At 38.4% G+C, this 27,839-nt stretch overlaps 1 protein-coding gene across 1 annotated transcript in view; it reads right to left on the bottom strand.

Moving 5' to 3' along the window:
* Mkx (mohawk homeobox) overlaps positions 1 to 27,839 on the bottom strand; it is a 60,368-nt gene that overhangs the window by 539 nt on the left and 31,990 nt on the right. The gene's annotated exons all lie outside the window — the stretch shown is intronic.

Below are 27,839 nucleotides of genomic sequence, written 5' to 3'. Positions count from 1 at the left end.
ACGACAGTGAATAAAGGTAGCTTTTCAGAGACACACAAAATCTGAGGTCAATTAAGAAATTGGGCCTTTCCCATCAGGAGGTGAACAGCTTAGGACAAAAGGTGCTGAATATACCTGGGGCCAGGTGCTACCTTACCTCACCATCCACCTGCTGTGGTCCTTTAAGGCATATTACAATGGCCCACAAAGTCGGGGATTCCGTTTTCTCAGCTATAAAATAAGGGGGTTCCTAGAAGATGTTGACAGTGCCTCTGGCTCAATATTCTGTGATTTCATGAAAACCAAACCTCAGAAAAAAGAATGACACATAGTTGTCTTTGGTTAGTGAGCAAATGAGTAACAGTTGGAAAGCTGACAGCAACACAGAACTTGTGGCCCATGAGGAGGAGCCAGTACCAGTCCTCAGTCTCCAAAGAACTCCTCCTGCTACCAACTCTGGAAATGAAGGGGATCCTGGCCTCTATGTCTCCATTTTCACCTTAGGTTTACGTTTGCTCCCTTGGAACGCTGATGATTCCCTGCACCACATAGATATAAAGAACGATGAAAAGAGGCTTTTGATATTTCCTTTGGCTGAAAGGATGTGGTTTGAGTAACACAAAAATTGATGTCTTGCAGGGAGAGAGGCATGGGGGTAAGAAGGGCCACCTCTGTGGCTGGAGACGGGCCAACAAAGGAGTACAGCAAGTTTCTCCCCATCTGTTTAAGAGACTCAGATCTTCATGGGGTGAAGCCTCTGTGGTCATCCTCAACAGTAAACACCACAGAGTAGCTCCAGAATGGGGGGTTGCGGTACACAGAGGAAATGGGGGATATGCATGCTGAAGGCCCTCTTCTCATTCTGTGACCTTTGGAAAACTGTCCTTTCCTGCCCTCAGTTCTCCCTTTTCTATTTTTTCCTCCTCACCAAAATTTCTCAAGGTTTTTTTTTTTCTTTTCTTTGCCATGTTCAAGGCTCATTAGACAATTGCACTAATTTCTACTTTTGAGCTCTAAGAGAGTCACACAAAGCAGAGACTTGACAAGAAGAACATCAAAGTGACCACAGTATTGTCCAACCAGGACATTTCCCAGGTCAGAGATGGTTGAGAGAAAATACCAGGCCCAGGCACAGTGGCACATGCCTGTAATCCCAGCAATTTGAGTAGGCTGAGGGAGAAGGATCCCAAGTTCAAGGCCAATCTGGGCAAACTAGCAAGACCCTTCCTCAAAATAAAAAAAAAAAAAAGAGGGTTGGGGATGTAGCTCAGTGGTATGGCACCCCTGGGGTCAATGCCCAGTTCTATTAAAAAGAAAGAAAGAAATTACATGACCACACAGTCAAGGCAGCTAAGTTTCAATGCCTCCTAGGCAGAAAAAGAAGGAAGAAAGCCTGCTACTATATCCTGACTCAGGCTTGAAGTGCACAATTTGAGACTAGAAGGGTCACCAGGAGCTCCTTCCACACCCTCACCTAGGGACCCAGGGCACTTTGAAAAAAGAAAGGTGAACAAGCAAAGTAAAAGCACTTAATGAGCAAATGACAAGATCGTTGTGAAGAAATAGGAGATGCGTGCGTGTCCCAATATGGAAGAGTACGTTAGTCTCTTCACCATCCTTTCATTGAATACTCAGGCAGATCTTATAAAGTTTTAGGGAATCCTTTGGGAGAAACAGTTGGGTCTGTGAGCAGCTGGATGATCACCCTCTGGAACCCTATCAGCCACTGGACCTTCTGTCCCTCCTAGGTTGACCTGGATGGTCAGCTCTACCTCTGCTGCTTTGCATAATTTGGGGATTATGAAATCACCCATGGAAGTGGAGGTAAGCAACAATAATTTTTAGTTTGCAGAACTCTGATAATTCTAATTTATAGGTTGGGTACTATGTGCCAGGCAGTTTCTGGGTGTTTTAATGTATTATTAGTGACTTTACATGGATACCAAGTCTCTGTGCCTGTGAAGTCATTCTTTGTTTAGTCCTATCATCTATAAATCTTAACTCAGTAATGACAGGGACAAGGCGCTACTAGAACAGAGAACAAGTCAAGGCCTTTGTTTGGGAGAGGAAAGCCAGTAATATTGGACACTTTACAGAGGGAAAAAAAAAAAAAAAGATTTTCGGCCTTTGCTCAATTTTGCCCACAAATTGCAACAATTCTGTTGCCAAAGTGAAGCAATAGGTTATGGAGATATTTATTCAATGGAAAGATTTGTCAAATGCAGGATGAATTCCATGAAGCTTAAATAAGTAGGGAAGTAATGAAACATAATTTAGAAAAGACCATGTAACTGACACTCCGTTTCACGAACGAAGTGGGTTCCTATATACAAAGGAGACCAGAATCCGATTCTCTACCTGAAAGGTCAGCCTGAGAATGGTTACTGTTCAGACACATGAGAAGCCTGTGGCTATCAAATATGTGATGGATTTGGAATCCAGAAATGGCATCAAGTACATGTAGCCTGTGTGTACAAGGAGAACATGAAATTCACCATTCAGGCCCATAGGGAGAACTTCTGTTTAACATGAGGAGCAAACTCAGGTGACCTTTCTGCAGCACCGTGCACAACCAAAGGCTAACACTCCCTTGTGGCCAGCTCCTTGAACTTGTGCTGCTGAGAAACAAATTTATTGCAGCCAACTGTGAAATTATAAAATTCTGCTTACTCTTTGGGTGTATGTGTTTTACACTTTGGTGCCTATGAAAATATCTTTGAAGTGTAAAAACACACACACTAACCCCTGTTTGGATATTCTTAATTAGTTTCACAAATCTTAACAATGTCCTAGGCAGGATTCAAAAGACTGAATTCTCTATTTTATTTTAAGGCAGATGGGTACATTCAACATCATTAGGAGTGGATTAGGTTCCTTTCCAAGAACAGAGAAAAAAAAATCTTTATAAAAAGAAATGAAGATACATCTTGTGTCACTATCAATAGTCAGTGCCCAGCTGGGCAGGGTAGTGCACACTTGCAATCCCAGAGATTTAGGGAGGCTGAGACAGGAGAATCCCAAGTTTGAGGCCAGCCTCGACAATTGAGAAAGGCCTTAAGTAACTTAGTGAAGCTCTGCCTTGAAACAAAAAATTTAAAAAGGGCTGGGATGTGGCTTATCCGACCCTAGGTTCAATCCCTAGTACCACCACAACAAAAAATAGTCAGTGTCCAAGTTGTGTATCACAAAGCTTAACTTCAAAGATTACAAAGAAAAGGCTGACTATCAGCACTCCTGGGGGGTTTCTGTCTCCAGGGTCATTTGGTGCAAAAAGTAAATTGGTATTATAAGGGCATGATTTCTCCATTGCTATAATGGGTGGGCTGCCCGGTGACACTAGGATATCGTGCATCCGAGGACCACTCCTGCAGAGTAATGAGTTCCAGTGCACAGAGCAACCAGCAAAAGGAAGATGGCAAGTAGGAGCCCTTTTTCCTTGAAATACTTGTGCTTTTGTAGGAAAGCAAAAACTCCAAAGATCTGAAAGTTTGGGGAGATTTTTTCTTATTCATTATGCTGAGATCTGGGGAGATATCCCACCTATTTTAGGGGACTATGATATCATTTGAGAAGAACTAAGAAAATTTACAATTCACTCCTTGTATTAAGTGGTGGTATTAAATGTTGCAACGTTTTTATTCTTCTACCCTTTTTCTTTGAAGTAAAAACTTGCTTGCTCTTTTCCGGTTCAATTATTTTGTGCCTTTTCAGCCCATAGTCTGTATTTAAAAAGCAGTGAGTCTATTGTCCCCATTACTGATGGTCATGGGGATCACGTCACTTCTGCCCACTGATGACAGGTGGTTTCACAGGCTCCGCTCCCGAGCTGGCACCTAGGAGTTGCAGAAATAACCTGGTGGGCAGGAGAAGGAAGGATTCCGAATGTTGCTGACATCCAAAAGTCAGTCAAAGTCTGAACGAGCTCCTGGTTTGCAGGCTCCCTGGTGCACTTCATTAGCAAGCACAGTCTTGGGGTCTGATTCCCCACATTCCCCTCAGCTGTATCTCCTACTCTGCAAGTAGCTTGGCTCAGCTTCCCCAAAGTCTGAGCTAAAACGCCTTTTTAGATTCTAAGGTTCCAAAAATCAGCTATGCTGTCAATTACCATAAAAGCAACTGGTTGGCAGGAACTACTATTGAACCAGCCAAAAGAGCCTGTTTTAAAAACCAAAAAAGAAAAGGAAAGGAAAAAAAAATCGAGGTACGTAGTTAGGAAAATCTTGGATGCTGTAAAACCTAAACCATGTCGAAATCTAAAGTGGGGCTATCCTCAGTTTGGACATGTGTTTCCTTATAAAGTTAAGTAGAGAAACAATTATACAAAAAACTCAGTTTTATGGCAACTTAAGATGTGTAAGCATAAAGTTCTGGAGGTCAAAGACCTTTCCAACTTTGATAAATGCCATTTAGAAACTCACTGATTCTGATAGATATTCCTAAAGTCACACTTGTAGCCATAAAAAGAGACAAAAATATGGCCAAATCATTTTTCTCTGAGATTGTTTTTTTCCAAGTTTAATAAATAGATCCTAAAGTTAGTCATGTTTTAAAGTATTTCACAAAATACTACCCACACCACTAAAATGTAAATAAAACTAAGATTAAGCGTATGAATACTTTTAATTAGATAATCAAAAATCATAAACTATATGTTTCCTTAAAGCAAAATGGAGAAAGTGAAAGACAAGAAACTTTAGGGAAATTATTTACCTCACCTAGCAGGCCTAGCCTAAGGCCTTCACAGAGAGATTAAAATTTTGAGGCCTTTGCCAATGATCTAAAGCAAACCAGAGATCCAGCTGAACACTGTGCCTGCACACACTGAGGCAGTTTGAGGACCATCACAGCAGGTGTGGACATCCAGGGCTTACTACGTTTTTTATCTCAGAGCTACAGAGAACCTAGGGACACCAGATCAGATTCTGGAGTAACACATAATCTGGAACAACTGGGGAAAAGAACAAGCTTCTAGTGAGTAGGGAAGATAAAAAGTCCTCACCTGAAGATTCTAGAATTCTCAGTGCTCCCAATTTGCAGGATTTTGCCCCATATACCAAGGGATCCCTGGTCTCCCTGCTCCTACTGCTCTGGTCTGAACTTCTACTTCCCCACCCCAGAGATCTGGCTGTGCTTACCCACACTGTGCCTGTAGCCCCCACCACCCCCCCCCCAGCACCCCCGCCAACCCTTCTTTCCTTCTCTAATAAGAAAGTAATACAGGAATCCTATAGAAAATGTGGGGAAAAATGTAAAACAGGAATAACTAGTATTAACACTTGAATATATGTCCTTCTAGGTTAGTATTATTCGTGTGTTTTAAAATGGGGTCATTCTGTACGTGTCTTGTAACCTGCTTTTTTTTTCACTGAATTTCAAATTTTTTCTTGCCCTGCGTTAGTAAATAATAATCCACCGTTTGACCTTCCCTGACATGGCAGGAGTTTTGCCTGTAAAATAGAAACAGCTTGAAAGAACTCAAAATCCAGCTTCATCCAATTTAATCTTGAAGATTGAGAAATAGTGAGAAGTGAAGAGAAGGGATTATTTTTAAAATAACGATTACTAGCATGTATTGAATGCTGATTCTTATGCTAGACCCTATGCAAATACTTAAACATTTACAATCACCCTAGGAGACGGCACCCTCATCCTTATTAAATATGACACCATAACATAGGGGTGTAGGAACTCAAAAGGGACTGAGATAGAAAACGGGGGCTCTGAGACTCAATTCCAGGTCAGCTAACACTGAAGACCAGATTTTTAACCACATCATCCCAGGAGCTAAGTGATCTCTGTTGATAAAGCAACCTGCAAAGCCCAAAGCAAGGCTTAAGACATTGTTTTCATGGAAAGGCCATGTAATGATAATCTATTAAAAAATCTACTCAACTCTTTTTCTGTACTTCTTGATAGAATTTCAGACCAGAAATACAAAAAAAAAAAAAAAAAAAAAAGACACTTTTTTTCTCCTTATGATTTAATCTGTAATATCAAGGGATGTATCCAAATGGCAAAATAGGGAATCTAAATAATTTGAGTGTTTCCTCACACTTTAGAGCAACATTTTAAGAGAGATGATACCCCTGTAACTACCCTCTGTTATCCCAGAATGAATTACTGTTAAATAACTCTGAGACAGCTGTTGCCCCATCACTTTGAGTGGAAATTTTTGTGGTTATCCTGTCTTTGGGATGGAGAGTTTTTGAATGAGTAAAGATAAATTGTCCTAAGTGATATCAAAACAGGAAGGGGGAAAAATATTTTAAAAAAATATTCAATAACCTGTAACACTTATCTGTGGATGACTAAGCTGCTTCTAACAGCCCCACTGACCAAATGTGAGTTCCACTTTAAAACTTCAATATAACAGGAAGACTCCAATTACAGCCAGGTAGCTATCAAGGCCACTGCTTAGAGAAGAATTAGGAGCCTGACTTTTGTGAGTCTAGCGAGGGGAACATAGTGAGAATTGTAAAATAAAACCCACTTCATCTTTATGGATGGATCTGTTTCTTTCTTTTTTCTTTCTGTAATATACTAGTGAAATTATTCATCCTGGAGCCTTAAAGAATAAGTGGCTTCCAAAAATCATTTCAGAGTTTAAAGAAAAATCTTTTCCAAAAATTAAGCCAGTGTTTCCTCCAGCCATGACTTCCACCATCTGGCCAAAGATTCTTTCCTTCCTGCTACCTCTCATGTGGGCTGGCCCCCACTATTGGCTAATGATGCCCAGATGTCCTGGATCCTCAGGATCCCCACCTTCAGCCGCCTTTCTGTCAATGCATTGTCCCTTCCAGCTCATGCCAAAAAATAAAAATTAGAAGCCACACCCATCTCTTTTGGACCAATGGTGAAGAGCTTCCTGGTCAGAATGGGGGTATGTTGACACGTCCAATCTTCCAGGATAGCTGATATTGCCATTAACAACAACCACACAGAACATCTTTTTTTTTTTTTTTTTTGTTCCAGGAGTACCAGCGCCTGTAGGTAGACCTGTAAAAGTGCTGCTTGGCTCCTAATCCATTAGGGAGTTATAATTTTGATGGCTTTTCCTTATTACTCAGAGCGCAAGGACTTAAGGCGGTGGCTCCTCATTAATTCTCTGTTGTCTTTGTTCTGGTAGAATGCACAACTATTCTGGTCTTATCCATCTGGGCTGGTCTGGTGGACTAAAAGAGCAGGAAGTGGGATTTGTAACTTTAAAGTGATTTCTTAGAATAAATAGAATACCACCCAATGATAATGTTTCAACTCACTTTCAGTCTTTTCCACTAAACACATTAAATATTCTTAATGCTAAATTATTCTGCATAGTCCCCTCATCCAAGATTGCTCCTCTGAGCTCAAAGGCTCCGCCTTCCCCAAGTCTAAAGCTTTCAGTCTGAAACTTCACTTTGAAGATGAGAATGCAGTCTATGGGGAGGAAGGTGTTGGTGGGTGACCAGACAGAGGGTCTGGAAATGTTCAATATTCTTATTTCTATTCTTGGCTCCTTGTATTTACCATGAGGGTGGCCTACCTACTGGGAGTCACAGAAGTAGCCTAGCACAGTGGTCAGAGCCCAGACTCTAAACCTGATAGCATGAGCTGCCCCCATGCCCTCCACTGATTCTGTGTGGGGGCTGGCCAGATGCTTGACTTACTTCTGTCTCATCTATAAAATGGGGACAAGAATCCTAGACGTAAGGGGGTAATTATGAAGACCACACAACTTGTTATTTAAACAAAAATTAGACCAAGAACATAAGCACACTTACCAAGTTCTGTATACATAATTGTAAAAAATTAACCTTTTTCCCATTTTAATTTTCAGTATCTAGAAAATAGGGTGGAATGCAGTCACCAGGAAAATTAGTATTGTTTAGGGATTTTAATATGAAAACCATTATGTAAGGTCAACATAATTTAGCTCTGGGAAAAGCCCATCAGCTCAGATTAATGGATTAAGTGTGCAGAATCTATCATCTTCAAAGACAAAATGGCTTTCCTGATGCTCTTCTGTGCCAAAGTACCACAACATGCCAAGACAAACAGTGCTGGAGTCACATTAAAGAATATCTACTAACCTTAAATTTCTGCTGTATTTTGTTACTTCATTTTCTCAAGGGGAATATTGGAGATGTTACCCCAAATGCTTCATCCATGAAAACTATGTTTCCAGCCAAAATCTCAGAAAATGACTTCCTAGCTATGCAAGAATAACTTCTCTGTGAGCCTGGGTGTTGCAAGGAGCATTGATTTGTTTATAAAAGCACTCTTTTTTACATGCAAGTTGGGCCACTAGTTTTAAACCAAGATGTACTTACTCTGATCTTAGCTAAATTTCAATTTTGTCCCCGCATACTAATATTGATATTCATCTTCTAAATTCTTAAATAGAACAAGGGCTGTTTCTCCCAAGATCAACTTTATAAGTTGCCACACTGCAGTTCTAGAAGGGATGAATTATTTAAAAAACATACAGTTGAATGACATTAGACTACAAAATACTAATATGACTTTCTTCAGCAAAAAAAAAAAATCTTTTTAAATGGAAAAATGTGCATTTATAATAATCTAGAAATTGGCTGGAAATCTGGCTCCATCCATGCATTTTCAAACCCTTCAATATCTCTAAAAAACCATCAGAAAGTATTTTTCCTCTGATATATGAACTGCAGTATATCTCTGAATTGGCTCACATCATTGCCATGCTTTTCAAATTCCTCAAATTACCATCTTCAGAAATGACACTTCAAACTGGGAGATCTTGGTGTTAAACCTGTCTGATTGCATTAATGCCAGAAATGACACAATAAAAGAGATGACATTCACAAACTTCTTGGCTCTTTCAAAAGAATAACAAATGACAGTTGCTCTACTCACAGTTCAACTGCTGTATTTATTACAAGAGGGGAAAAAAACGCATTTTAGATGTAAGATGAACATGATCACCATACTTCTATATTTCAAATATACACTTCAATATTCCCAATAAATTCAATCTTTAACAGTGTATGTGGCATGTCAGAGGTCTGTGATCACATATTTCTACCTTTATATCTGCTGTTTTCTGCTTTTAATTCAGAGATAGTATTTAAAGGTGGGCATTGGAATGAAAACGGAGAAGATTTTGGCTGATAGCATTGAAGGACACAGAAGGTTAAAAAAAAATGTGTAAAGTGAGTTCAAACACCGTGCCCAAGGGAAAGCCACTGTGGCTGTAGGTCTGGGAGGACCTTTAATCTCATGACCCTCTTATGACACATTTTGACTCTAAGAATACCAAATAACTCCTTTCCACGTTAAGTCTAGCCAGAGGGATTCACTCTAAATTTAGGGATGTACATTTTACATTTCACAGAACACAAGTCACCTGCTTGTACAATAATTTGTCTAAGTCACAGGATTTGAACTAGGACCATAACAAAATAGTGAGCAGCCTCACTAAACACAGGACCTTCGGCAAGCTATTTATGCATGTTGTATCTGTTTCTTTGCTGTAAAATAAGGAAGATGGTAACCACCTACTTCCTGGGGTTGCTGTGAAGACGAATTAGATAATAGATGGAGAGCTCCTGGGATGATGCCTGGCACATGGTTAGAGCTATGGCATTAGGGTTCCTGGAAGCCACACTGTGAATCCTCCTATAGCCACTTAAGTTCCATGGAGGTACCAAACCGGCTTTTGGGTTTCTTCTACCATACCCTAGGCCTCTAGGCCATTTTTCTTGGGATTCAACAGAGAGGAGAAAAAATTCACTGGGGAACATCTCTCCGAAGAGCAGGTCCCTGGGTCCCAAAACTCTGAGACTGATTATGTAGGTCAGAGACATGGCTTAGGAACACAAGCTCCGCATGTGGTCGGATGGAGGCGCATGTGGTCGGATGGAGGCGGTAAAGAGGATGCCCTATGGGAAAAGCTCTTAGGGAAATCGGAAGTGGGTTGCTTTTATAAAGAACAATGCTGGAATTCAAGTATAGATGCACTAGGCAGTATTTCTTCGGTACATTAAAAAAAAAGAAAGAAAGAGGGAGAGGAGAGGAGTTGAGAGGAAAGGGGAGGAGAGGAGAGGAGAGAAATCATTATTGGATTCCTAGTATTCCAACAAGAGCCAAATACGAGTCTTAAAGCTTTGCTTAACAAAAGTTCTTGAGTGTACCTTCATATAGACAGCAGATATGACACTTTTATGATATTATCTTGTTCAGGAATGAGTCACTCCAGCTTCAAAAATACTTCTTACTGTATATCTTTCCTTAAAACACTATAATATTCTTGGGGGTAAAATGCCTCATTTTCCTTGAATCACTTTTGCCTAATTGTCGCAATTTTTACTATACCTTGAAATGTAACCTAGGGAGTCATTAGTAACACAAGCTTCAGAATAAAGGAGCTCAAGATTTCCATTATACTACAGAATGCTTAATAATCATCCACCCTCCTTCTTCTAATTGGCATAGGTATGGTAATAATATACTGTTATAAGATCTGTGTTTTGAAATCAAACTTGTTGTCCCAGCTCTATGTTCCTGTGATGGTGAGGCCCTTTATTTTTGTAAGTCTTCTATTTTATTTTCTTATCTTTCCTTTGGGAAAATAAGGTGACAAATAGCAATCCACATGGGGTCATCAAAAACTAATTATTCAACCTAGCATAGAACCTCTTTCTAGCATAGGATAATAAACTTTTATAAACTACAGTAAGCTTATTTCTGCAGTGCTTAGTAGAATATTTTATTCAGGCCTGCTTCCAAAAGAATGGACCATTTTATTGAACACTGACACAGTGATAACTTTTTGTAAACAGAATGAATTTTAATCTGTTATTTCTAGGGCATTCTTGAGAGGTAGTTGAAGCTCTATGGTCTCTAAAGAGGAATAAGGTTAAGGAGAACAGAACCACATTGTAAACAACTTGGCATCTACCAAAAGCAAAATCACTGAAATAGAGCACAAGGGTATGGAAACACAGCACAGGTAAAGCTGGCTTTAGTGGTGAAGGTGGATGGTAGGTTCCTTGATAGGAATTGAGGCTTTGCTTTCAAACAACAGCAGAACATCATAGCTCCTGGAACCAAAGGGCTGAAGAAACTGCTGTGCTTTGAATACCTCTACCCAACTTAACTGTGTTGGAAACAGGGCCTTTGAGAGCTAATCAGGTCAAGAGTGGATTAACACTCTTATCCTGGGAGTGCATTAGTTATTATTGATGTGGGTTTGATATAAAAGATGAGATCTTGCTTTCTCGTCTTTCTGCCTCCACCCGGGGGTTATGCAGTAAGAAGGCCCTCACCAAATGTCAGCACCCTAATACTTGACTGCCTACTTCCTGAACTGTGAAAAACAAAACGGAATAAAACTTCTCTTTGTAAATCACCCAGCCTGTGGAATTCTATTATAGCAACACAAAACAACAAAGACAAGGACCAAATTGCTGATGGTGGCCACCTCATAGATCCAAGAATGGGCTGAGAATGATACTTGACAGGGAATTTGCTGACAGGTGGGCTGAGCTCATTCCCCTAGAGCACACAGGGTCATCCTGTGCTGGGTCGAACATTAGTTCTGGCCTGCCAAACATGAGACACAACAAGTCTAAAACAATAAAGCTCCACACTGTAGCTTTAAATATAATAATTAGGGCGAGCATTTCTATAGGCATTACAAGACGTTCAAAACATACTGGAGCACATAATCATGAATCAGACAGTAGAGAGGAAGAGAGACCACGGAAAGCAAGAGACAGAGAGGGAGAAAAAGAGAGAGAGAAATGAGCACCCTCGGGATCTTAAAAAAAAAAAAAAAAAAAAAAGCAGAGCTCAATGAACACCAGGAAAGTAGACCAAGTATAATTAACATACAGAACAGTTCTTGCAAAGCAATTTCATGAAAATTTAAATACAAAACAATGACATGTTTGCATTATTATATATCTAAATGCCAAACCTGGTGTGGTGGCGCACTCCTGGCAGCTCAGGAGGCTGAGACAGGAGAATCTCGAGTTCAAAGCCAGCCTCAGCAAAGGGAAGGTGCTAAGCAATTCAATGAGACCCTGTCTCTAAATAAAATACACAATTAGGTCTGAGGATGTGGCTCAGTGGTCAAGTCCTGAGTTCACTCCCCAGGACCAAAAAAAAAAAAAAAATTAAATGCCACGCAACTGCCACACTTATTGTTATAGATGCTGCATGTTATTATAAGTAAATAAAACATTTCAAAATTTTTAAAAATATTTGTTTTAGTCATTAAAATTTATTGATTTAGAGAAAGGAACAATGCCTCTAATGCTTGTTTAATAAAGCAATCCTCTGTTATTCCTTACCTTTTTTTAATCCTTTGCCATATCTTTTGATTTTAGAGAGAAGAATAATATTTTAACAATCACTAAAAATATAATCTTGCCAGTTTTAAAATAAAGAGAGAGAGAGACAGAGAGAGAGAGAGAGAGAGAGAGAGAGAGAGAGAGAGAGAGAGAAAGCTGTGCAAAAGGAAAAATTCAAATAAGAAAGAAAAGGAAGCAAACATATTTCCAGAACAAATCAGATCCACCTATCCATATTTAGGGGTTTGGTGATGGAATATATTCTACACATGCTCAAAAGCATTTTAAAAATTAAATTTACCAATTCCAAATTCTCTCCAGACTTCCAGAAATATCTGATGAATGAGCAGCATATACTAGTTACTGTCTTGAATCAAAGTATTACACAAAAGAGCCTGGCTCTCATACACAGAAGTAAACAGACTACATATTTTTGTCATCGAAATATTAACAAATTGTCGTGTGTGTGTGTGTGTGTGTGTGTGTGTGTGTGTGTGTGTGAGAGAGAGAGAGAGAGAGAGAGAGAGAGAGAGAGAGAGAGAGAGATAACAGCCAGGAAAATCAAACATTCATTATTCCTTGCAGGATTCATAAGCTCTTGCAGGCACGTGGCCATCCCCTCTCTCCAGTAGATGGTAGTTCTAGTCATTTTCCACCATTCAGAAGGTATAAGCAAGAAGGGTTTGTATAGGCCAATACTGGATGCATGGGCAGAATAGGTTCTAACAAAAAACCAAGAGCTTTGAAAAGCCCTGAACTGAGAAATCCACCCTACCATCAGTGCTCAAGTCTTCTTCTATCATTTTAGATGTCTATTCATTTAGATGCATCATTGTTAACATCCACTCTGTTATGCATACGATTTGCACATGGGTCCAACAAACCCCTGGGAGTTGAAGGCATCTACAAAACACAGAAGGAGAAATGCTCCTTTCCGGCCACCCACAAAGGGAGACATTACACAAGACATTACAAAACACCCATGAGGAAGTGAACCACTTTTTCAGGCCTCAGGCAATGTCTAATTACACAGCCCTGAACATAGACAGGCCTAGGAGGCAGGAAAGGAGAGACTGAGGTCAGTCAGGCTTTTCAGGAAAATGAGTTTTTTTTTTCTCCTATTTCATCCAATTAATTTTCAGCCCACTTTAGGAGGTTTGTAAAAGGCATCTTAGAACACACTTTATTAATACACAGACTCTTTACTTGGATGGGAAAATACACAAAGAATAAAAAAGAAAGGAAGGCAGAATGGAAGTTATGAGGGGCAAACATTGAACACACCTATGAAAAGGTTACACTAATTCCCTTTGTCTGCAGCTTCCCATTCTACAGTCAGTCAATCTTGATCCAAAAATATTAATTGGAAAATTCCAGAAGGAACAATTCATAAGTTTTAAATTAGACACCCATCTGAGTGATATGATAAAATCTCACTCTGTCCCACCTTGGCCATGAACCATCCCCTGTTCCAGCACATCCATGCTTACACAATAACTGCCTTTATCACTTAGCTGTCTCAGGTCATCACAGTAGTGCCGTCAAAGTCAGCCTTATTGTACCTTAAAATGCACAGTGCAAGAGAAGTAATGCTGGCCATTTGGACATGCCAAAGGGAAACTGTAAAGTGCTTTCTTTAAGTGAAAAGATGAAAATGATACTTTTATTATAACATATTGTTTTAATTATTCTACTTTTCACCAGTTATTATTGCTAACCTCTTGCTGTGCCTAATTTATAAATTAGACTTTGTCATAAGTATATATATGTAGGAAGAAACATAGTGTATAAGGTTTGATACTATATACTGTTTCAGGAACACACTGGGGGTCTTGGAACCTATTTCCCATGGATAGGAGGGACCATTGTACTTTAGGACAGGAAGTCAGAATTTATGATTAATTGAAGAATTATTCAAATGGAAAGTCCATGCTAACTTTTGCACTCATAGAGGTACAGAAAAAGAGAATAAAAATTACTGAATTTTCTAAAGATGATTTCTAATGGGGTTCATGCCTTTTTTGGTTTACCTGGAATTGAATACACATTTCCACAGCTAATCAGTGCAAACTGTGAAGGGGGCCATTACTTTCCTATACCTTCTTCCTCTAACAGTAAGTTACCCCAGAAAGAAAATAGATTTGGAATCAGTGAGGCTGGGTTCTGAACCTTTGTTCCATTTCTGATACACATGTGGCTTGGGACAAGAGGATTAATTTCTCTGAGTCTCATTTTTTAATATGTAAAATTAATATAAAAGTAGAAAATAATTAGGACAGTTGTGAAAATTAGAAATAATCATTATAAGATACCAGACACCCAGTATACTCAATATAGAGCAGCAACGGTGATACACAATTGCACATACTGTTTTTGTAGTGGCAGCAAACTTTTGGTGAACATTGAAGGCTTATCTTGAAATGGAACAGATAATAAGTAACCCAACAATTCAAAATAGTTTTTGTATTTGAATTGTCTAAGCCATGTTATGTCTATGATGCTCCAGTGTGGAAAATTCTCAAAAGGGCAAGCCTGCATAATTAGGAAGCTTCAAGTTTTGCCATGGCCTGGAGAAGGTCACTGAAAGTGGTTAGTAGCCATAATATGCAAAACACTAGGATGGAATCTTTTTTTCTTTAATTTGTACTTGATCTTTTTAGTTATACGTGACAGTAGAATGTATTTTGACATACTATAGGATGGAATCTTTAATAACAGTAAGAATAAGCATATGAAACCAAATTCCAGGCTTATTTCAGCTACTGATCTTCTGCTATTCACTTTTTGGGTTGGTGCATGAAACAGCCATTGAACTAGAGGTTTGCATGTTACTCAATCTTAAAGGTACGTTAGAGTGTTTTACACTTGGGCTCGCGGGGATTGAATGAACTCAGGGCCTCACTCATGCTAGGCAAGTGCTCTACTGTTGAGCTACACTCCCAATCAGTGTTTACTCTTAAATGCCCAGAGAAAGTTTTAAATGTGAAGATCCTTACTTAAGATAGAGTATGGCATTTCAATTTGTGGGGAATACCTTTGGAAATTGCCAATTTTTAAAAGTTGTTTCTCTAGGATTTTCTATGAAGATCTTACTGGCTTGTATACCTGCATTTTCACAAGGGACAAAATAACTACTTAAAACACAGATTACATATGTTTTTGCGGAAGAGGCTATAGGCCAGTGGTAGAGCACTTGCCTAGCATGCTCCAAGCTGTGAGTTCAATCCCCAGCACCAACAAAACAGAAACTCCCTATAAATTTTTAAATATTTCACTGCTTCATCCTAAATCAGTATACTCAGTATCATTTGACTGATGCAGGAATGTATAGATTATTTCCATTACTCCTGATATTTTATAAATAGATGGACAATTCCAAATTTCTTTGTATTGCCTTCCTGAATGGAAGGAACACTGGCTTCCCTTGGATTTTTTCCCCCCATCTTTGGATGTCTGATGCTTTGCCAGAGAATGTATGACTACATTACAATGAATCTGAACTCAAGTGAAAACCAAGTGATTTTGAGTGTCATATGGGAAACAAAACTTTGTGTGCAGAATTTTACCTCTCCTCTCCCCACTTTTTGGTATAATTAATGGCCAAGCCACCTTAAAACAATTCATGGTAATAATAACAGTATTAATGAAGCATTTTACAAATCATGAACATGTAACTTGTCTCTTTACTGTGAACATGTATCATTTTTTTTAAAGAGAGAAAGAGAGAGGAGAGAGAGGGAATTTTTTAATCTTTATTTTTCAGTTTTTGGTGGACACAACATCTTTATTTTATTTTTTATGTGGTGCTGAGGATTGAACCCAGCGCCCTGCACATGCCAGGGGGGGCGTGTTACTGCTTGAGCCACATCCCCAGCCCACACATATCATTTTTAAAGTAGTCAAAACGAGACTCAGAAAAGTTGAGTGACACTTATTGAATGCATGCTATATGCCAGCCCACTGTGAGCCTAGACATAATAATTATATAAGAATCCTATCACAAAGCAGTAAATGAATGACAACAGCTCCCTGTAATGAAAGCTGTGGGATCCTGGGGAGGATGGAGCGATGGCAGCAGGGACAGTGGTGGTGAAGGAACTCCAAAGAAGATAATACACATGGGGCAATAGTGCAGAGGCCCCGGCTTCCAGCAAAAGAAGCCTCTCCCATTCACATCAGCATGCCCAACTGATATCATGCTTGTGAGTATCACGTCACGGAAAAGATGAGAAAGCACAAGCCCGAGGTACACAGCTGTTGAGCCCCTGAGGTGAGGGAGATAACAGCAAGCATTCAAGGGAAGGGAAGAGCCTGCAAGAGCGCCATATCATGACACCTCTGGGGACCGCTCCTTGCTGTGTAGCTGAAGGGAACCATGTGTGTACAGGGGCAGCTGGAGACGAGCCAAGGGAGACTCACAAAGGTCAGGAATCGAGGGTTTGTGGCTGGGTGAGCAAGATAAAAGACAGGAACTTCATCCTGAAAGGTATGAGCAGCCACTGATGGATATTTATCAGGGATAGGATCTGATTTGGGCAACAGAAAGATTCCTCTTGCCCTAGTGTAAGACCTGATGGAGGAGTCTGGAGAAATGCGGCAAGAACCTAAAGGAGAAGGAGAAGTGAAGAATCCTGGGGTGAGGAAGTAGCAGCAAGGCTGGAAAGGCAGGATTTGGGAGATGTGAAGAAGACAGACTTGTTGAATGACTGGGGGTGGTGGGGAGCCAGAGGCAGGAATCCACGGTGGTTTTCAGATCCCTGCCTTGGATGAATGGCAATGTGTACTCCAAGTTAAGAAGGCAAGGAAGAGGGGTGAGTTTCATTTTGGAGGAGGTGGGTCATAAAGAGTTTGGTTTCTACACATTGAGATAAAGTGGCATCTTGATCATGAAGCACAGATGTTTAAAAATGCAGGATACAGCACTTAACAGAAAAGTGCAGCGTTAGAGTACTTAGCGTCATGTTTGGAAATATTTTGATATTTTCTCCTCAAAGTATTCTTGTCGATGTAGAGATCCAGCAGCATACAGAAAAGAAGAGGCATATCAATAAAGAGCTTTATGTGAATCTAACTACAGAATAATATTTTTACATATAGATTTAAATATTTTCCCATCTGCCCAGCAATTATTATTCAACATGTGATTAAAAAAAAGTATAGAATACCAAAGTTTTGAAAGATGAATTATTTAAGAATATTTACTAGTTACACAGCCTTAATACATACTTCATTTACTCTCAGAAGGTAACACACCCAAAGAGTGAAGGAGAAAGAAAGTTTCTCTAGGTGAAAGAACAGAGAGAGCAGAAGATTTTTCTGGCTGACAGCCAGTCAGAAAATATTGAAAAGCTAGAATTTTCGAGGCAAATCTCTACCAATCCATCTTTTACCAAAGTACTCACTTAAAGTCCCACCTTTTGACATGAAATATTTAATAGGAACTTTACATTAGCCACAAAGTACCCTTAAAAAATGTAATATTGAACTTCATTCTGGACTAAAAGAGGAAGGCCTTAGATGACTGCAAAGAAACATGTTTTATTTTATTTTTTTTAAGAAGAAGGAAATAAAAGGGACTAGTGGGAAGCATAAAGCAGTTAATGAGAGTTTCTACTGAAACCCAAAAGTTAATGACAACACAGAGTTCCTTTCCTATTGAGGACAGATGCATCTTAAAGAATGGATAAATCAATAAAGTTCATTTACGAGTGGCATTTGGAACCACAGTTTTAATCTGTTGAAATAGTACAACAACTAAAAGCAAAAATGGGTTCCTTTTCGAGAACAACTGCTTTTAGTTGGCTTTTTCCCTCACCTCAGCTGCCTGACGGGGAAAGGTGGCTTTTGGTTGGGTGCGTGTGTATGATGTTCATTTGTCTTGCATCTAAAAATTAGAACATAACAAGCTTCTAATCATCACTTGTTAATTTGAAGCAAAAAGAATTCTTTTTTCCATTGAAAGCAGATTGTAGTAAAAAAAAGAAAAAAAAAACAGCATTCTCCAAGGTCATATGCTATTGGCAAAGCTCAAAAAAAAAAAACCCTTGTAGTCCAACTTGCTTATGTTCAGCTGTGTTTACTTAGACTTAACTTGACAAAGTCTGCCTCTGATTATACAGAGCAGTCATCTGCCCACAGATAAATAGATATTACACAAACTTTTGGAGGGATGACATTTGGCCTCCATAATTTTGGAATAATTTACTATGTACCCTCAACTTAAAACACCAAAATGATTCACAATATGTTTTTGGGATTGAAACATAAATATTTCATTTTACAAAGGGAGCAGTCTCTATGACCTCTATGGATTTTAGGTGATTTACTCACAAAATATGGTACCACTTTGGAAGGTGTGGAGGCCTCTGAAACACGCAGTTTCAGGCAACATTTATTTCAGTCTTTTCAATAACCATCAAGATTTCAAGGAATTTTTGTAAACAAACTGTCACTTAAAGAAAATAACTTTCCATCAATTTTTGCAACAAGTCTCCAGAACAGAACATGCATATAAAAATAAGAGTTAAGTAAATTATTTCCAGAGACGTCGTCTTGGAGAAATGTTTACACTATCAGTAGAAAGCAAAAGCTCCACGTTTTACCACTCTGTCTTACGCTAAAGGCAAAATTTTGCTTTTAGAATAACGTAAACCATTTCCACTGCATAGAGACTGTTCCTAATTAGTTAAGAATTTATTCTGGCCCATCATATTTATGTCGATTGCTGTTGTATTTACACAACAAAAGATACCCATGCTTTCCTCTCCAAACTAAGATTGTTTTAAAGGTGGAAGTACTTAGATTCCCCAGCAATCAACCAATAAACCAATCAATCATCAGATTTTCTTTGCTGTTATTGCTAACAGCTCACAATCCAGTAGTGAACATGAGGAGACAAAGTCCCTGTCCTCTGAAGTTTACCAAATGAAAAAAGTCATAAATTGAATACAGACTGTCATTTTCAAGATTGCTCATTTAATGGATACAATTATAAAGACTTTTACCCCACTGAAATGAAAATGTTCTCTTCCCCGACTCCTGTTGTATTATTGAATTAACTTTGGGATGAAGCCTTTCATGTGGAAAGGTGGTCTGGTAAGGGAGCCACAAATGCTGTGTGATGCCATGTCCCTCTAGCAATTCACGCTATGTCTGTAGAGGGTTGAGTGTTTGACTGATTCACTGAATGCTCCTAGTTTGGCTTTTATTCTAATGCACTGAATTTACTTTGATAATTACTTTGCAAATTAAGTTAATGTAAGTAATGGCACTGCTACTGCTGGAACAACTGCCACTTAAATTTTAATAAGTGAAAGCACATTCCCACCTTATTTTCCCTCCTTATGCTTTTGCTTTGAGATTGACAAATGGGTATATATACAGATAAATTTATAAGATTATAAAGTACATAAAAGATAATATATGCATAAAATATAAAAGCATATAAAAGATTTTATATACACACACACACATACATACATACAAAGGAATGTGTTTTCAAATATGCATGCCTTTAAGGTCAGAAAACAAATCTATAACATGTGCCAGACACCAGAGTGTCCTTGTACAATCTCCATGAGAGAATACATTAAGGCCTCATTAGCCTTTAATGCAAAACTGATCCACAATCATTTCAGAAAGGGCAGATTCCTCAGATTCGAAGTACAGTCATAGAAGTGAATCCAGGAAAAGAGGGAGTACGAAATTTCTCTTCTGAAGCCCAGCCACATGACAAAGCCAGAGGCATCTCCGAAACCACTGATAGGGGCCAGCAAGGCCAGCAAAAAGGCTGCTCCTGCTGGAAAAAATCACTTTTACAGGGCGACACTAGGCCCTAGGGGAGGGTCTAAAAGAGGGAGGGAGGGGGTGTTAGAAAACATGGGGACTTGCCAAAGAGGGCACATTTTACTTTTCAAGCTAGATGGCTGCATGGGAGGAGCAGGGGTAGCAACTGATATGCAAACTTGCAGAAAAACTAAGCCACTTGCTAAGCCACTTGCTGGGTGGTTTCTTACAAAGGAAAAGTATATTTACACTTTTATCAGATTGGACCAAGACATGTAATTCTGAACAGAAACTAGTTGTAGAAGCTCACTTTTAAATAGCAACACGAAAGTCCCACATACACAAATTATTTTCCATTCAGCCAAGGTTATCATGCTGCAGTGTTGTGTCTAAGGAAGAAAAGAAGAACCAGGGACTCTCTAGATACGCAGTTCCTTCTCTTAAACACCCAACTGGACTCAGGAGAAGAAAATGTCATGGATCACCAACCAGAATTAGTTTGCAGAAAATTTGCAGTTGAATCAAATTTATGTCAACTAAAGTAAGGGGTTATATTAAAAAGAAAAAAGGCAGCTTTCCCAATCAAAAAATCTTGAAAATTTTCCTTTATTTTCTGGTTTCATTTTTCCCAGAACTGAAACACCACAAAATAACAACACCCCAGTGCACTTACTTCCAGCTCAGTCAGGCAGTGCTGAGGTACAGAAACATTTTTTTTATTTCACTTTTTTACAAGAAAGTGACCAACATTTTCTTAGCCTTCCAAAAAGCTTCAGGTTTGGAATATGTTTTGGTTAAATGTCAGCAAAGGAATTTGCTCATCGTTCAAAAAACACTTTTTCTTTCCAACCTTGGAGTATATGTAGAAACTGTGTTGTGAGTAGAATTAGAAAAAGGCTCAGAGCCACATAGGGAAACCCAGTTTTTATAATTCCTAAAAGAGAGTTGTAGGGAAGTATTCTCTATAGGAGGAAATAGAAATAATAAAAACCATTTATATAGCTCAGTGGATGGACAGCGTTCACAGTCACTATCATCTTTGAATCTCACAACAACTCTAGGTATTTCTGAGATAGGTATTTCTATTTCCCTCATTTTATAAATACGGAAATAAATCAAAGAAGTTAGATGATTTACTTAAGGTTTCCCTGTAATAAGTGGTAGCAAAAAAAAAAAAAAAATTGGAACTCAGTTCTTTAAAGTCTAAAGCCATAATCTGTGTGGGCATTAATCGAAACCCTAAGGCCAGCCTCTTACATAATGGGAAAATACCAGAAGGATTGCCATTAAGGTCAGAGGAGGTGAAATTCAATGCAATAAGCCAGAAAAAGAACTCATGACAAAACAAAACAGAACAAAACAAAATAAGAAAGGAGATAAAACCATCACTCTTCAAATAATAAGACAGCATTATAAAAAACATAAGAAAATCCACTAAAGAAACTGCCAAATGTGATTAGCTAATGTGTGGTGGTGGTTGAGTACAATTGCTTCCCTATGGAAAAAGAAAAAAAATAACCTGTTAGAAAATGTAATAGAAGAAAGGACTCTACTTGTAACAATAAAATAACACAGAAGTAAAATGCTTAGGAATGATTGAACAATAAATGCACAAGAACAATTTAGAACATCTTAAAACACTACTAAAAGCTGCAAAGGACATGGACAGACCAAGCTTTTGGATGATTCTACATCCTAAAAATATTGATTTTCTATAATTAATTCATAAACATCACCCTACCCTAATAAAAAAAACAAAAGGGTTCTGTTTTTGAATAGACAAGTTGGCCCTAAAGTTAATATGGAAAAATAAACAAGAACAGCTAGAAAACTGTTTGAAAAGAACAGTGAGGGAGAATAAGCACAACCAGATATTCAACATGTACTAAATAAAGCCTCAATGATTTAAAGTGTGTGCAACTAGAACATGAATAAAAAGAAAAATTAGCTGAGAAGAATAGAAAGACAAGACAGACAATTTAAAATATAGTATTTTAAACAAGGAAGGGAAGAGAAAGGCTGATCAATAAATGGTGTTAGGATTACTGGGAAACTATATGGAAAAAAATAAGTTGGACATTTTCATCACACTACATTATACTATACCTCTAAACATGTGGTAGAGAGATTAAACAGTTAATGTAAAAACTGAGTCCATAAAAATATCAGAATAAAAGTTGGGGGTATTGTTTTTAAAGTTTCGACCCATTAAAGTTGAATATCATAAAATCTAGAAGACATGAAAAATCGATAAATGTAATTACATTTTAAAAGTGTACAGGGGAGAAAATAAAAATAAAAATTATATTTGTGTGTAGAATATTTGACACAAATAGCATCTCTCTCCCTAAAGTACTCTTCAAAATTAACAAAACAAACGTATGCAGAAAAAATACAATCACCAAGTATACACATTTTCTCAAGAACATTCTTCACTTCTCAGATGGATAAAATAAATTATGAATTTAGATAACACCGAGTGTAGAGGCTATGAGGAAATAAGCACTCCCATCATTTTTAGGGAGAGTACAGTATAACCAAACATATTGTAGGCAATTTGGAGTTGAGATTGAATATTACATAGCTACAAAAAAGAATAAGAGCACTCTCTGTGTGCTATTACAGGAAATTTTCCAACATACATTATAAAATAAAAAAAAATTCAAGATTACCTTTTTAATGTGAAACCAAGTAATTTTTTATTTCTGAACATAACACAAACTGTGACCAATTCTATTTTTCCGTTCCTGGCTGTGAAATAAATATACTGGTCATCAGAGTACAAATCAAATGATTAAAGATTTCTAGTTCATTATCAGATCATTTCAAAGACTATGGCCTGGTAATGAGCTAGGCCTATCAAAACTATTTCAGAGCATACAGTTTTGATGAAAGTTTTTTATTTTAACTTGTGGTAAAATATGCATAACATAAAATGTATCGTTTTAACCATGATTTGGCATACAGTTGAGTTGTATTAATACTTAAGTACGCTCACTGTTGTACAACCATCGCCACCATCCATCTCTAGAAGTTTTTCCATTATCCTAAACTGAAACTCTATTCATCAGTTACCTCCCATTCCTGCCTGCCTCCAGCCCCTTGCAACAGCCATTGTTTTTCCTCCGTATCTATGAATTCAACTACTCGAGATACTTTAGGCAACTGGCATCAAGCCATATTTATCCTCTTGCAAAGTTTCAAGTGTACAGAAACATCCATAGTTTCCTATAACATTCCTATGAAATTAGACATTGCTAGAATCACCCACAATGGAAAAGCTGAATATGAGCTAGGACTTGATTTGCGGCCATGTACTTTGCCTCCTGCTCTTAATCCTCGGCTTAAAAGAACCTCTTATTCCAGATTCACTACTAACTGGTCCTAGTAAGTACATTCCTGTCCCTCCAGCTCATCCTTAGCTTCTCCATGAGCATGAGAAGGAAATGTTCTCTTGATGTGGCTCTCTCCAGCACACTTCAACACTATTTTTCTGCTCTCATTTCCTTGCTCACAGATCTGTGGGAGAAGAATGGATAGGCTTATATACAAGACCCACAGTGTGGGACTCAAACATTGAAGAAGACTTCATTTTTAAGACTGCTTAAAGTCTTGTCCAGCGCTACTCATCACAGAATCCACAAATTCCTTCAAGAGACCATTCAGGCCCTAATTTCTTAATAATTACTTCCTGGTATTTAGAGATTTTCTTATCCTCAGCATGCAGAATTGGATCCTGAAATAAGAGGCATTGCCTCTTATGTTCTAATTTTCACCTCTTTAGCTCACTCTTTTCTAGCCAAATCAGCTCTTTAAATGTCTTCCCCTGACATTCTATGAGGTTTTAAAATATCTTTGTCTTCTAGATCTTTTTTCCTATTATTATTTTCTTCTGTCTTTTCTGAATTATCATTATTTATTTTTCTAATTGTATTTATGCTTTGTTTTTGTTGTGGATTGTTCTCTAAAATCAGATCTTCTAATGTTTATATCAAGAGTTACATCAGACTTAATCTGTTCTATATTCAATTTGTCTCAAGTACCAAAATGTGGTCAAAATAAAGAGGTGAATCAAATGCCTTCTGACTCTGGCTGACTTTTTCTACAAAGGCAGAAAGAACATGAATGACAAAAATGAATGACTATTCTAATCATGATAAACTACTAAGAGAAGACAAAGTGTGTTCAAAGTCGCTCTTGTGAGTTAGCAACCTGATACTGCTTCCTCCCAATCTTTTTTTTTTTAAATTCATTACAATTAGTTACACATGACAGCAGAATGCAATTTGACACATTGTACACAAATGGAACACAACTTCTCATTCCTTTGTCATACATGATGCAGAGTCACACCAGTCATGCAATCATACATGCACACAGGGTAATAATGTCCATCTCATTCCATCATCCTTCGCACCCACCCTCCCATCACCTCTGCCCAATGCAAAGTTCCTCCATTTTTCCCTATTTCCCCCCATTATGCATATCAGAGAAAACAATCAGCCTTCATTTTGGGTGGATTGGCTTGTTTTGCTTAGCATGATATTCTCCAGCTCCATCCATTTACCTATAAATGCCATAAATCCATTCTTCTTTAAGGCTGAGTAATATTCCATTGTGTATATGTGTGTGTGTGTGTGTTTTCTTTACCCTTTCATCTTTTGAAGGACATCTAGGTTGGCTCCATATTTTAGCTATTATGAATTGAGCTGCTATAAACACTGATGTGGTTGTGTCACCGTAGTATGCTGATTTTAAGTCCTTTGAGTAACTACACTACAAAGCAATAGTAACAAAAATGACATGGCATTGACACCAAAACAAACATGTAGAATAATGGTACAGAATATAAGACATAGAGACAACCCACATAAATATGGTTATCTCATACTAGACAAAGGCACCAAAAACATACTTTGGAGAAAAGACAGTCTTTTCAACAAATGGTGCTGGGAAAACTGGAAATTCATATATAGTAAAATAAAATCAAACCCTATCTCTCACCCTGCACAAAACTCAACTCAAAGTAGATCAAAGGCTTAGGCACTAGAAGAGAGATGCTGTGCCTAATAAAAGTAAAAGTAGGCCCAAATCTTTATCAGGTCAGCTTAGGACCTGACTTCCTTAATAAGACTCCTAAAGTGCAAGAAGCAAAATCAAGAATCAATAAATGGGATGGATTCAAACTAAAAAACTTCTTCTCAGCAAAAGAAACAATCAAGAATATGACGAGAAAACCTACAGAATGGGAGAAAATTTTACCACATGCACCTCAGATAGAGCATTAATCTCCAGGATATATAAAGGACTCTAAAAGATTAACACCAAAAACCCAAATAACCCAATCAAAAAATGGGCTAAGGAACCAAATAGACACCCCACATAAGAAATATAATCCATCAATAAATATATGAAAAAATGTTCAACATCTCTAGTAATTAGAGAAATGCAAATCAAAACTGCTCTAAGACTTTATCTCATTCCAGTCAGAATGGCAGCTATCAAGAATACAACAACAGTAGGTGTTGGTGAGGATGTGGGGAAAGGTACACTCACACATCGCTGGTGGGACTGCAAATTGGTGCAACCACTTTGGAAAGCAGTAGGGAGACTCCTCAGAAAACTGGGAGTGGAACCACCATTTGACCAGCTATCCCATTGCTCCCAGTCTTGATCAATTTGAGAGCGACTAGGACTTCAAGGACCACAGCGGGCAGGCAGGCACTCTAATGCAGGGAGATGGTGGACAGGGTCTCCCTACCTCCTTCCCTTCTGCCCTCCCTCCATTCCTTCTTTTTCTCTCTCTCTTCCTTTACAATTGACTTTATTTTTTAAAAATTTTATTAACATGCAATAATTACACGTATTTATGGAGTAATCATAGAGTGATGAAATTGTGGTAATTAGTATTTCCATTTCCTTATCATTTCTTTATTTTGTAGCCTCTGGGCGCCTCTCTTGTAGTTCTTTATAAAATAAATAATAGGTTATTGTAAACTAAAATCAACACATGGTGCTGTGCAACACTAGAAATTATTCCTTCTATCTAATGTGTTTTGGTGCTGGTTATTACTAGGATCTGGGAAGGGTTGAGGGGTAGAAGAAGGGTGGAGAATGGTACCACAGTTTCTTAATGGTTGCGCTTACCAGTAATATTTCTAAGTGATGTAATTGCACTGAATTTTCTCCTTCGGAAGTGGGATGAATTCTAGCCTGATCATATCATTGCTATTCAAGTAAGATACTGATAATGTTTTCAGACTACTCAATCATAGGTTAAGAATAAAACTATACATGCTAGAAGACCCTGGAAACAGAGACAGATCTCAGGCAACAGTGCTTTGAAAATACAGACCATCACCAGGGAGAGAATCTCCACCATTAGAAAAATAATGCATCTCTTAGAATCAAATTTGCAGAATGCATCTCAAATTTCAGAAATTATTTTAAAAGACTCCTTTCCTAAAATCAATATCTACTTTTATGACTTTATGCTATTCTCAATTCCTCAATCAGGACTTTCACATTTCCTTATAGTATCTGTATCCTTTTCTATAAAGGACAAGGCTCAGAATAATAAGCATAAACCAAAGTTGGTTTTGTTGAATTACTTAATATTCTCCCTGGATGCTTCCATGCCACTCTGTTTCTCAACTAGTCAGATGAAGGGAATATTCAGATCCATGAGCATGGGTTCCAGTAGACCTCTATACCAGTTGTCCTGCTGGGACACAACACCAGAGTGGTCAAAAGGGTTTTTCTGTGCCCAATCATTGACTGCTCTAAAAAGGAACCCCAGTAAAATTCTACCCTTACACAGATCCCAGAGGACCAGAAATTGCAATGCTATATCCAAATAGGTTTCTAAACTTGGGGCAAGGGATGATGGTTAGGTTTTAGGAAATCTTAGAAATATCTAAATTGATAAACAAGCATACGTGAAGAAAATAAACTGCCATTTAACATCACAAGTGCCTAAGAAGGAAGTTGAAGGTTGTGAACTACAAGGTCCTTTTAGGTTTGCCTAGTACCTTAGTGGATGGTTTAAATATGCAATGGCTAGTCTGGAAAAGAAGATTGGGAGGAGAACCTGAAGACAGCTGGATTATACTACACTGTAAGAAAAGAACTGGGAGATTTTGAGGTAGGTGGAGATTAGAAGGTGAGTAGGAAAGGATGGATGGAAGGTGGAAGAGTAGAGCTAGTGAGATGCTGTGTGGCTGAGTACAGCGTGGGGTAGAGCAGGCAGGGAAGAGTCGGAGTCCCATGTGGGATGGGTAATGACACTTCAGACTAAGGCAGGGCCAGGCTGTAGCTCAGTGGTAGAGCATGTGCTTAGAATGCGTGCAAGCCTGGATTTGATCCCTAGCACCAAAAATACACAAAGGTAAATAGTGCTACATATGAAGTCATATGAACGCAATGATAGAAGGTCCTTCATTCTCTCTGAATTTTCCATCCAGTCTACTACACACACATGCCTTTTGAGAGTGGGGCGTCTTCTGGCATTTGAGGAAGGGAATACATTTCATATCTCAATGTGATGCAGAACAGGAACACATGTGTAAAATGACAACCCATAAAATGTGCTTCAGGGTTTTTTTTTTTTTCTTTTCTTTTTTTGGTGTGGTGCTGGAGATCGAACCCATGGTCTTATGCATGCAAGGCAAACACTCTACCAACTGAGCTATCTCCCCAGCCCCATAAAATGTGCTTTGGAAAGTACACAGTACCATATGTTTTGACGATAGAGCCTTCAGGCATCCG

The sequence above is a fragment of the Callospermophilus lateralis genome, chromosome 13 (genome assembly GCF_048772815.1).
Source record: "Callospermophilus lateralis isolate mCalLat2 chromosome 13, mCalLat2.hap1, whole genome shotgun sequence".
Taxonomy (NCBI): Eukaryota; Metazoa; Chordata; class Mammalia; order Rodentia; family Sciuridae; genus Callospermophilus; species Callospermophilus lateralis.
This window is presented reverse-complemented; position numbering and strand designations above follow the sequence as displayed.